At 33.0% G+C, this 13,645-nt stretch overlaps 1 long non-coding RNA gene across 1 annotated transcript; it reads left to right on the forward strand.

The window, feature by feature from the left end:
- Window positions 1-4,124: 4,124 nt before the first annotated feature.
- Window positions 4,125-11,413, forward strand: LOC127737820 (uncharacterized). The gene is made up of 5 exons (XR_007999828.1): window positions 4,125-4,213; window positions 4,767-4,800; window positions 5,664-5,714; window positions 9,446-9,528; window positions 11,262-11,413. It is a non-coding gene; the product is annotated as an uncharacterized LOC127737820 (long non-coding RNA).
- Window positions 11,414-13,645: the final 2,232 nt, after the last annotated feature.

Raw genomic sequence — 13,645 nt, forward strand, 5'->3', positions numbered from 1 at the left:
AAATCGTCCCTTTTGTCAGAAATTTTTCTGTAGAGTTTCTCTTGTAAAACTGAAATATGTAGATCTAGGAAAGGACAGTTATTGCTGTTAATGTTTGATTTGTTTATAATTTGTTCCTTAGAGTAAATTTAAAAGTATATTTAGAGAATTCTTTATTATTTAACGAAAAAAAATATCATCAAGATAATGGTATGTGTTGATGAATTTATCAGTTAAATGGAATTTGGCCATAAACTGTGATTCATAGAAGTACAGGAACAAGTCTGCTATTATAGTGGCAGAATTGGTGCCCATAGGAATACCTACAACCTGTTGATAAACTTTATTGCAGAAACGTACATTAATGTTGTCAAGGAGAAAATTGACAGCTTTAATCATCTCATCACACATCAAGTTATTATATCTAGCATATTTACCTTTCTCATTAGAGAAAAGGACTTTATATGTGTTGCAGCAAATAAATTTGAAATTAGATTTTTAAAATATAAAAGTAAGATGTTGTGTGGTTGCCAATGAGACAACTATCCACCAAAGATCAAACGAAGTGGATGTTAGCAATTATAGACAGCCGTACGGCCTTCAACAATGAGAAAAACCCATACCGTATAGTCAGTTATAAAAGGCCTTGACATGAAAAATATGAAATAATTCAATTGAGAGAATTAACGGCCTAATTTATAACAAAACAATTTACGAAAAACAAATATGACAGACATGAAACAACGACAACCACTGAACTACAGGCTCCTGACTTGGGACAGGCACATAAAGAATGGGCGTGGTTAATCATGTTTGTGAGCGCTTAACCCTCCCCCTAAACTTGGACCGTGATGTAACAGCACAACATAAGAACAAACTATAAAAATCAGTTGAAAAACTCATCAGATCGATACAAACAAAAACAGACGGGATGTGCCAGGGTCCATCCCTCATCCCTAACAATAAAAAAGACACTAAGTATAGATCTGAGAGTACTGGCAGTTAAATTACCATTTAATTAAATAGAAAACTTTTGTTTGATAAGATTGTGTGGAAGTGTAGTTTAAAGAGTGGAAAAGTCAAACTGTCAACCCAATCAAAAGGACCATCAAAGGCATGGAGTTGCTTTCAAGATGAGGTCGGTGTCAAATTAACTTTTCATGTCCTGTGAATAATGTTTTATGTGTAGATCGGTTGCAATGAATAAATGTGTGTCTGACGTCATAGAGCAGCATTAACCTCAATTTGACACTTCAATGGCCAAGGTAAGTTGTCAGGCTCTAGTCTGTTCCTCAGTAATCAGATTTGGCAATATTTTTGTTCCTTTTCGATTTTATAAGCTCCTCAATGTTTCTATTAGTTTTGGTTTTCAAATATTTTATCTGCAAGCATCACCAAAGAGACATTATTGTTGGAATAAATATCTTGCGCAGTAACATTTTTGGTTTAATATGATTTCTACCACTGGGTGATACTTTTGCTGGACTGATAGTCCTCTAGGATGTCATAAGCCAAGTACCTCAGTATTTTGGTACTGGCATGCCCAAAATTTCCGATGTTGTTTATTCAAATTTGCTGTTGTAAAACTTGAAATATCTGTGAAATTGAGAAAGTATCTTCTTCATGCATACTGCTCTGATTCCTTGACAAGGTTTGGCATTATTTTTTACCCTTTACAATTTATCAACTCTAACATTTCTATTCGATTTTGGTTTTCATATTATAATTTGGCTTTGAGAATCACCGAAGAGAAATTAGTTACCAACGTGGAAAACTGGTGCAGTAAAGTTGATACCGTTTAATGTGAGAACTGTACATTAGGGATAAACAGTATTAATATGTGGAGGAGTATAGACCTTTTCAGATCCAAATTGAGGTATTGTTTGTGTTCTGAGAGGGACCTGCTATCACTGGTTAACATGATTTTTAAAGTTGTCAGCATTTATGTTCATTAGGACAACAATGTGTTGTTATCATTGTTATTTTACACTTTACAGGCTATTATATTATCAATATACATCAGAAAGATCATCAGAGATTTGTCATATGGTTTTAACATCATTTCCAGTTGTCATTTAAGTACATCAGAAGGATCATCAGAGATTTGTCATATGGTTTTAACATCATTACCAGTTGTCATCTAAGTACATCAGAAAGATCACCCGAGATTTTTCATAAAGTCTTAACATCATTTCCAGTTGTCATTTAAGTGTGTGACGAAGTGTGCTGCTTAGAAATTATAAATGATAGGTTGAAGTATTCAACATGTGAAATGTTGAAGTCAGTTGACTTCTGGTTGAGATTTCAATGTTTTAAACAAAGATTTCAATACTGCAGTGAGCAAGACATTGTAGTGTGAACATTTTTTCGAGTTGACTTACTTTTAATCTAATTTAAGTAAAGCTGTGTCCAGAGACATACATTATATGTCTCATGTTCATGTAAACCCATCTTCTAACAACATTTTGTATTCTATTCTATACCAGCTGCTCGGCAGGAACAGACAAACCAAAGAGATCTGAAGATTGATCTCCAGGTCATTTTGACCAACAGAGGTCCCAAAGTACCCATTTTATTTTAAACTCTGGCATGGGTACTAGAGATGTGCTTGTCTAATGTACTGAAATTTCCAGTCCCCTGTGTCAGGATTGAACCTGGGACCTTCAGCACTGTAGCCATTGACCACAAACCTACATATTTCTTTTAAGAAAATTCATAATTTTGGTTGAAAGACGTACATACAATTCATAGGTTCTTGCTGTATCCTTTTGGGATACTGTATCTGGAGCACATCTAATAGGGAAATATTTATTATATTTGCACAAAATAACTACTTTTATTATTATTTGAAGGTTCATCAAAAGGAGTTGACAAATACGGCTGTGTTTACACCACACAATTTGCTATGAGTACAGAAAGATTTGTTATATTTTTAAGGCAATTGCATTGTGTGTTTAAACTTTAAGTTTCATTTTTTATCAAGCCTGCAGAAAATGGTAAAACAAACAAACACTGAATTTCAGTTTATGCTATCCACTGATACAGTTTTGATCACTTATTGTTGTACAGATACAAATGTTCTCTAATGTTCATGTCAAACAATATAATTCGCTAGAATTATTGTCACTCGCGCAACGCATTGCGAGGGACATACAAATAACGGGTGTCCGTCCATCCGGTCTTGTTATTATATGTCTCTGCTGTGTCTATCTATTTTCATGAAAATAGTTTTCTCCATTGCTGTTAGTCTCTTTGCAAATGTTGATTTGATATTTGGTATATAATTGCATCATTACATTCTTTATTAGACACATATATTTTATTTCAATCAAGGCCGTATATTTTAGTTATATAGATCCTTGCATCAATATATCTATCAAGGATGATGAAGCAATCTCTTCTGCTAATCCGTATAATGAAAAGGCTGCTACGCGATGGCCAATAATCTTACAGATGTAGGTAAGAGTAGGGGTCCAAGTCTTGAGTGAATTTCAGGGTCCCGAAGATCTCATACCTGAAGCCAGTTTGGGAGGGGGTCATTAGGCCGAAGTTGATGGGAGACGATTGAGCAAAACGAATAACCAATGTACTACATTTAGGAACTCACTAAATAGCTGAGATTACTTCTAGTGTGATCGACTACTTTACTATGATCTGACCTCCAAGGATTCGTATAGTGAGATATACAAGTCCTTGCTAACCTGAATTAAAATGACGTTCAAATTTTAATGTTTTCTTTATAATAACAATTAAAATGACGTTCAAATTTTAATGTTTTCTTTATAATAACAATTATAAAGAACCAGAGACATAATATAATACATGTTTTATGTGTTTCTTGATGATGTTTTCAATTTGGTCTTTTTCACGCATGGGTTTTCTAATTCAAAGGACTAGGATCTTAATCTGAAAGGGGTTAACATGACTATGTATATAGATTGAAATGAAATCGGTTATTCGTTTGGATTTGGTGTTTATAGCTCGATACCAGTTTTTTCTTTAAGTGTCCTCAAATAATTAAGTGTTAAACAAATTTAAAAGCATTTAACCCAATGTCAGCACTTTCAAAGTCGTATTCATTTGTAATATCTTTTTTAAGTACATGATATCCAAACACTCAGAAAATTGGCTGTTAACATTATGACGTTAAAAATCCTTGACAACGTCGTAATTCCTTTTGGTAGCCTTAAATAGCCCCAACTAGACGACCAATGTGTCTTTCCAAGGAATATTTGTAAGTTATTTCCATTTTTTCTATATTTTTTACCGCTTTGGTATATATTGGACTGTCATTATTTTTAGTAAGTTATTGTGTAATTTCAGTAAAAATAAACAGATTTTCTGATGTTTTCCAAAATTATTACATAAATATATTTATATTGCCCTGGGCTTATTTTGCAAGCTATAGAATTATAATGGAGCGGGAATAATCTTGAATGGCCTGCAATTACATAGTAGAATATTGTCATTACAAGACAGCATCGTCTAGACCAGACATTTTATCGACTATTAAAATTCTAGTCTAGATGATTAAATTTTGACCAAAAAAACGACGGAAAATTAAGATAAAGCAACTATTGACAAATACTTCTAATTTCAAGAAATTATTAGAAAAATTATGAGTAGAGCTCGTACATTCGTACATCTATGGCGATTGGGAATATACAAAATCATTCAGATACAAAATTAAAATAAATGATAAACAGTGGAACTAAGTACAGAAATCTCTCTTTTTGTTGAAATCCACATAATTTATAGTATTATAATCATTGTTTTTCTTCCTTCAGTGACAAATATCCAAAGCTCGGAAATATATTAATGGTATGTACGAATAAAGTTTAAGCTTCCCAAAAGATTGCTTTGAATCAGCAACTTTTACGTCAAACAAATCATTCACATTGCGCGGACAGTTTCACGAGTTTCATTACACAAGCATCTAGTCATTAGAGGTGTAAATAATAGGAAACAAAACTGTACCATAAAATACTAGTAAGGTATGACATAATTTATAATAATACTAACTTCTTTATCAGCTATGAACAGCTTCCGACAGACATTACATGAAAGACTTGTGCACATACAATGCAATAACTTCGAATCAATATACACCGTTGAAAAACAATCATGCAATATGAAATGAACACGTACACGTACACGTACACGTACATGCAGCACGATGCCAATTAAACGGGACAACGAAAAACAATCAAATTTCTTTTTGATTAAAGAAGTTAATACAAATAATCAAATTGAGTGTTGTAAAGAATTCTGCCACCATTCTGAGTTTATTAGTAAATTTGTATTCCATCAATGTATAAACATTAACGTTGCATAAAAAGAGGAAGCTCAAATCAGCAATTAATGTAAATTTTAGAGATATATTTAATCCGATTTGGTACATCCGGTAGATTTGAAATGTTTGTTTGCGGTGAATGAACTGAACTAAAAATATTTAGTGCTCACATATCTTATTTTTTTTATGAGAATAAAAAGGTAAAACAATAGGATTATTGAGGTACTTGTAATTTTCGGATTTACCGTTTGGTCGTAAATTTTAAAAAAAAAGGTATGTCTGCGAACTTTTCTTTAACTTTAACCATTTTAAAATCGCTATGAAGTTTTCGTTTTCTGATTCGTGCACAAAGAGAAAATATGTATATACAAATGTTTGGCTTTCATTTTAGGCCCTAGCTATTTATTCTTTTTTGTTTGGAGTATTCTGTTGCCAATGCCTGGTAAGTTTAAACACTTTTTAGGCGATGTATGAACTATTTTAGACCTATAACAATAACTTTAGCTCGAATACACAAAGTTAACAGCTAATCTGTGTGTTTCGCAGAAAAAAAGAGCACTGTAAAGTATAATTGTTTGATGACAATCCTTTTTCACGAATGAGCATTTGCCCACGGTTATCACACTACTGTCACCTCATACTACTGAGAAATTATATAATGTTATCTGTTTATTTTAATAGCCCAATTTACACATTAAATTTTGAAAATATGCTAATTTCTAGACTTCTCCCTTCCGACAGTAAAACCGATGCTTAAGAGAGCCGGGTATCATGACCGTTTATCTACTAGGGATGTAGCCACGTCCTGTCAAAATGTGGGCGTTGTATGGCAACACGTTCTCGTCAAAACTATGTTTAAACCATTTTTCAAAAAATTTACACACTGAGAATTAAAACAAAACACACTGGGATTAAAAAACCTAAAAACACACACTGAAAATTAAAAATTACACACTGAGATTTCATAAAGACGCACTGAGATTACAAAAAAAAAGAAATACACACACTGAGAATTGAAAATTACACATCGAGAATTGAAAATTACCACTGAAAATTACACACTGAGATGAAATAAACTGAAAAACACTCACTGAGAATTTGAAATTACACAGTGAGAATTTAAAATTACACACCGAGATTTGTGCGCAATTTTTATGCGCACATATCTACTGCATTAACATACTTAATCTGAATCACAAGCTTAAAACAACTAGGGGACAGAACTCGTTAGTCCTTCAATTTGGCGCCAAATGTTTTATAAAAAAACATTAGATATACAACGTATATAAAAATCAAAGTACTGAAGTACTGAACATCGGATGACCGCAGGTTCTTGTGGATGGTCACAAGCACTTGTCTCAGAAAAAAAAAATCACATCTGTATACCTGAAAGTGAGGTTAATGTGCAGAGATATATTTTTTTCTTAGACAAATTCGTGCGTGGATAATGAATAAATGACAGGGAACTCAACGTCAGCGTAATAACTATAATATTTTAGTGATACAAATCAGTATACTCTGGTTTGTTGTTATATATTATATTAATGTTTTTATATAACGGTTACATGTATTAAATATAATTTTCATCCATTTTTATATCATTCTATTTTACTATTCTAATAATAGTGCAGTGCAAGTGCATGGTGGACACTCTTCTGTAATAATATGCCGATGATTTTTCTAATAGATTGGATTTAAGCAGGCATTCATATTTTCCCGCAAAACGTTCTTAAGATATTCTTCCGCATGCGTTAACACAATTTTTCTGTACGTGTGCAAAGATATTATCAATGATTTTTTACTTGTATATATATTTCTAACGACAAAACATTTTAATATTATTAATTTATGTTCGAAACAAAAATATTTTATGAGTATTCATTTAAGAAACGAATTTATAACAAACGATAAGGAATGTTATTTTGCACTTGGTAATGTCCGCGTATTTATAGATCGGTTACCAGTCAAACATGAAAGTTATGTAACTTGTAGAAATCTCGTCGGCAACAATACACCGGAATGCCCTCACGGTCATCGCGATGTAATAACCTTATTAAGACCAATAGAACAAGAAAAATACCCACTTACTCTCATTACAAAATATAACCAAATGGTGAAAACTTTATTAAAATTAGAAGAAAACATTGGAACGATCTGCAAAAAGACAAACATGCAGGCAGCGAAATTTTTACCCAAGTGCCTATATAGCATATAAACGTAACAAAAATATAAGAGATTACCTTGCGAAATCAGGGTAACAATTGAAAGACTTTTGAAAAGGGACCCATGCTTAAACAGTTTTAAGCAAAAAACCCCGATACACTGTTAGAAATAATCTGAATGATAGGCAACAAACGTATGAATGTGAGTTAGCAAAAAACGATGTTAAGTCTTGAAATTTATTACGAATGTTGGTTGGAGGAACCGCATTTCATTATAATGACGAGAGTTCGGGAGACTCAGACCAAGATATTAATCTGTTGAATTATTCATCAGGCTCATGCCGTGAATATTCATTAGTAATGTGCATATTAATCTCAGTGTGTATTTTTGAAATCTCAGTGTGCAATTAACAATTCTCAGTATGCCGGGTGTTTTTTCAATTTATTTCATCTCAGTGCGTCTTTTTAAAATTTCAGTGTGTAATTAAATTTTAAATTCTCAGTAAGTGTTTTTCATTCTTTTAAATCTCAGTGTGTAATTCTAAAATCTCAGTGTGTAATTTTAAAATCTCAGTGTGTAATTTTAAAATCTCAGTGTGTAATTTCGATTTCTCAGTGTGTTATTTTCGGTTTTTAAATCTCAGTGTGGTTTTTTTAATTCTCAGTGTGTCAGTTTTTCGAAAAAAAAGGGTTCAAACATAGTTTTGACGAGAACGGCTTGCCATAGCGTTGAATAGTATGCCTCGTGTAGGGAAAAAGTGTCATGCCTTCATCACGACACCTCTTGCAAGGGACAAAGGGGACCTTTTGCAAAGAAAAATTGTTGTCGGTCTCAAACATGCTCTCTTTTTCCACTGAGTTGCAGTCGGAATCCGTGCTCATCCTCCGGGTCGACCCATTATACATAACCTATCTATAACATTATTGTTCATTGGTTCTCGTCCTGGCGTTAAGCAAACACATAACAATCAAATTAAACTTGTATAAAATTCAACTTTGCATCCGTAAATGCTAAATCAAAGTACTGAAGTACTGAACATCGGATGACTGCAAGTTCTTGTGGATGGTCACAAGCACTTGTCTCAGAAAAACAAAAAATCACATCTCAATACCTGAAAGTGAGGTTAATGTAGAGATATAATTTTTTTTCTTAGACAAGTTCGTGCGTGGATGATAAATAAATGACAGGGAATTTAACCTCACCGTAATAAATATGATATTGAAGTGATACAAATCAGTATACTCTGGTTTGTTGTTATATATTATATTAATATTTGTATATTACAGTTACATGTATATATAATTTTCATCCATTTGTATATCATTCTATTCTACTATATTAATAATAGTGCAGTGCAAGTGCATGGTGGACTCTCTTCTGTAACAATTCGATTTTTCTAATAGATTGGATTTGAGAAGGCATTCAAATTTTCCCGCCAAACTTTCAATCTCCCATGCAGAGTTATCGGTCCTTGAGAGAGAGCGAGGGCCGATAACTCTGCATGGGAGATTGCAAACGTTCTTGAGATATTCTTCCGCATGCGTTAACACACATTGTCTGTACGTGTGCATAGATATTAAAGATTTTTTACTTATACATATATGTCTAACGACAAAACATTTTCATATTATGAATTTATGTTCTAAAAAATTTTTTTTTAGGTGTATCCATTGAAAAAATGAATTTATAACAAGCGATAAGGAATGTCATTTTGCAGTCGATAATGTCCGCGTATATTTATCATGTTTATAGATCGGTTACAATCCCAACACGAAAGTAACGTAATGGAAATCTAGGCGACAGCAATACACCGGAATGCCCTCACGGTCATCCGATCTAAAAACTAACTCTTTCGTGACACCGATATCACCCTTGAATCGAGATCTCGCTCAAAACATAATTAATTCGCGAAACTACCGGTACGTAATTTACATATATCAACAGATTTTTTGGGCACATGTTTTCATTGATATACATCTATTTGATATATATATTAAATATCTGTTCAAGGCGAAAACGTGTGGTAGGACCATGTAATACAGATCATGCAACTTCATGGAAAGCTGTTTAAAATCGAGAGAAAAATGTTCAAGGTAATGTAATCCAACATGGAGAAAAGGTAGCTTAAACAAGAAAGCTGTAGCATACAGCCTATAACCGCTTTCTTCTCATAGTCCTCACTATATATCCCATTATACTCTAGTTCAACGCCTTTAATTACGTCCACTAAATATCCATTTGGTCACTGTCCTTACTTGGCATTCGTAGTTTGAATTTGATTGGTTTGAATGATTTCTATAGTATGTGTATGTTGAATAGTATATAATGGTGAAACAGGTCAGCCAACATGACTGTCGTTACTTTACATTTTTAGTATCTAATGGTGACACAAAGCAGCCAACATGACTGTCGTTACTTTACATTTTTAGTATGGAGACACAATGTATTTCTATTCCGTTATATTTGGATTTTCCCTTTTCTATTTCTATCTTTAGTAACTGTGGAACTAGTTTGTAGACATAGTTTGATTAGTATCTAATTATAAGTCTTTGGTTAGTACTGCATGGGTATTTCTTAGGTGGTATTGCGGGTGGGGTTCTATAGTCATATATGAGTCCGATACGTGTATAGTATGTGTCGAGGTGCTCACAGTAACTTCTAAGTATAACACGTTCTGCATAGTATATTATTTACATTATATTATATTGATTTAGTGTAGAATAGCTAGGTGTGTGTTTGTTTGGGGATGTTTGTAATGTTTTTTGTAATCTTTATTAAATGTTGCATCGCACAGAAAATAAAAGTTACTGCGAGCAAACCGCGAGCAAACCAAGCCTACATTTTGACTTGCCTCTCATTTAGCCATGTAGATAGATTAGAAATATTTAAATTCGGACGAATTTATAAGGGAGAATTTAAATGCTGGTTGTCGTTAACATAATGGCTGTCGTTACTTTACATTTTTAGAAGGACGTTAAACACTAATTGCTATTAGCTTCATATATGGCCAAATGTAAGGGACCACACCGACAAACAAATTTGAAAACCTTTCCTATACTTCCTATACAAGAAATAAAATCAAATACATGATCACGTATGAAAACTCAAAAGGTTTGGCCGAATAATTGGTAAAGGCTGTTTGAACTAATGCCAAAACGGTATATAAATAAAAATTTTGGAAACAAACAAAATAAAAAACAACAAACCAAACAAAAAATACGATGACAACACATGGCATCTAAAAGGTATGCCCACTTAAATTAATATTAAACTGACTGCAACAAATTTATGTAACCATGGATACTTCTATAAAATGCCTAAAATCAGATACTCCAAGAAAGAAATATAGTAAATACTAGTACATCGTACCATTCAAATTCATCGATTATTGTTATATGTGTCTTTGCAAGAATGTATACAGGAGCCATCATTTATTGTACATTGCACAATGCACTTTGTATATTGCACAAAAATATTACGTGAAAAGCCCAAATATTAGACATTACACAGGCCGTACCTTTCACCAACAACCGACTTATCCTATAAAATAACGTACAAACAACATCGAACACAAGTATTTCGTTTGAATTTTATCATTTTTGTCGGACAAAGGACTTCTTAACGACTACAATCACCGAGGTTTTATGGTAAATTTTGAAGTCAAATTTTACAGGAACATAAAAATAGTTTGTACTTAAAGCCGTCAGTTCTCCAAACGGAGTATAAAAGATTGGATGAATTTCCTAGCGAAAGTCAAACATATCTTAACTCTAATCCTAACTGCATATATACTTTGAATACTATAAGTATTCTGTTTTCTTTACAGGTGTAATGAATGCAGAACGTGTTATTATCAACAATGAAGAATAGTTGGAGATATATGACTTACATGGAGTAAACTTAATTTATCACACAACACATAATATAAACTAAAATCATTCCTCATGCAACTACTTTGATTTATTCATACATATTTCTCTCCGTTTTAATAAATACCATCTGTATGTTCGAACGACTTTTTATTTAGACTTATCGAGTTTTGTAAGGGGACTAACTTCTATAGAAGATTCCTTTCAACCTGGTTTGTGTTTTCGAATCTTCAATTACTGAAGGGGTATTGAGTCTCTCCCCCACACGCGGAAATAAAAAAAATTACAAGTCTGCATGTTACATACGTAGGCTCGTGTCAACAAAAATATCCATCAGCTTAGTACATAGTCATGGAACAAAATTTGACAAAATGACTAAACATAAGTAGCCGTGGAATTGATTTTTTTCTTCAGTTTCCAATATAGCAATATATTTATATTAATTTTAAATTATATATGTTTAAAGACCTTGTCTGTAGTGACGTTATAGATTTCAATCATGAATGTAATCTATGTATCTCTTATAATAGGTAGGGATTTCGCTACCAAAAATTTCTTAAAACATTTCCCAGATTTTTTTATAGATACAAAGATTTGTTTGGAAGTTTGGCTGTACCCAAAGAAATCTTATTAACAAACCGAATATCACATCCTAATTTTTACGGTGATGGTGTTTATAGAGCCCGTATATTTAAATACAATCCATGTGTAAACTTATTGATATTTTTGATAAAATTATTTTAAAGGTCATGAATTTAACATAAAGTTCTTTGAATATTTGTACGTTTCGGTACATTGATTGTGTTATCAATAGAGTAAAACATATCAAATTAATATATATATTGCTATACAGCTATTAACACTTACGGTCATATTCTGCTGATACCTATATTTTAGCCTTGCGTATGTTCATGTTTTTTTTGTCGAGCCTGCGACTTTTGTCGCAAAAAGCTCGACATAGGGATAGTGATCCAGCGGCGGCGGCGTTAGCTAACTTCTTAAAAGCTTTGTATTTTAGAAGGTGGAAGACCTGGATGCTTCATACTTTGTATATAGATGCCTTATGTTACGAAGTTTCCGACTGTCACATGTCCATTGTCCATGACCTCATTTTCATGGTTCAGTGACTACTTGAAAAAAAAGTTAAGATTTTTTGTAATGTTAATTTCTCTCGTATAATGAGTAATAAGATAACTATATTTGGTATGCGCGTACCTTGCAAGGTTCTCATGCCCGTCAGACAGTTTTCACTTGACCTCGACCTCATTTCATGGATCAGTGAACAAGGTTAAGTTTTGGTGGTCAAGTCCATATCTCAGATAAAAGAAGCAATAGGTCTAGCATATTCGGTGTATGGAAGGACTGTAAGGTGTACATGTCCAACTGGCAGATGTCATCTGACCTTGACCTCATTTTCATGGTTCAGTGGTTATAGTTAAGTTTTTGTGTTTTGGTCTGTTTTTCTTATACTGTATGCAATAGGTCTACTATATTTGGTGTATGGAATGATTGTAAGGTGTACATGTCTAGCTGGTAGGTGTCTTCTGACCTTGACCTCATTTTCATGGTTCAGTGATCAATGTTAAATTTTTGAGTTTTGGTCTTTTTTTCTAATACTATATGCAATAGGTCAACTATATTTGGTGTATGAAAATATTTTAGGATGTACATGTCAGTCTGGCCGGTTTTATTTGACCTTGACCTCATTTTCACGGTTCATAGCTCAGTGTTTAGTTTTTGTGTTTTGGTCTGTTTTTCTATTACTATAAGCAATAGGTCAACTATATTTGTTGTATGGAAGGATTCAAGCTGTACATGTCTGCCTGGCATGGTTCGTCTGACCTTGACCTCATTTTGATTTCATGGTTCATTAGTCAATGTTTAGTTTTCTTGGTTAAGTCTGTATCTTAGAAGCTTTAAGCAATAGGTCAACTATATTTAGTGTATTGAATGGTTGTAAGGTGTACATGTATTTCTTGTTTGGTTTATATGACCTTGACCTCATTTTCTTGGATCATGTTAAGTTTATGTGATAGTTGTAGTAAAGCTTTATATTTAGAACTATCAACATTATATCAATGATAAGTAAAGAAGCGAGACATTTCAGCGTGTGCACTCTTGTTTTCTGAAAGTTTTGACGTTTTCTACTAAATCCGTTGGATGTGTAATGATTGATATTTTGTCTTGTACACTTTGTATCAGTTGTTATTGGCTTTGAACTTTCTTTCAGTAACTGCGAGTACTCTCAGATTGGTATTTTGTGACGTTAGCCTTTTTTGTTATTTGCTCAATCTGATCAGCCACGGAAATATGATCAGCCTTTAATTTTTTGAAGGTGTGT

The sequence above is a fragment of the Mytilus californianus genome, unplaced genomic scaffold (assembly GCF_021869535.1).
Source record: "Mytilus californianus isolate M0D057914Y unplaced genomic scaffold, xbMytCali1.0.p SCAF_4, whole genome shotgun sequence".
Taxonomy (NCBI): Eukaryota; Metazoa; Mollusca; class Bivalvia; order Mytilida; family Mytilidae; genus Mytilus; species Mytilus californianus.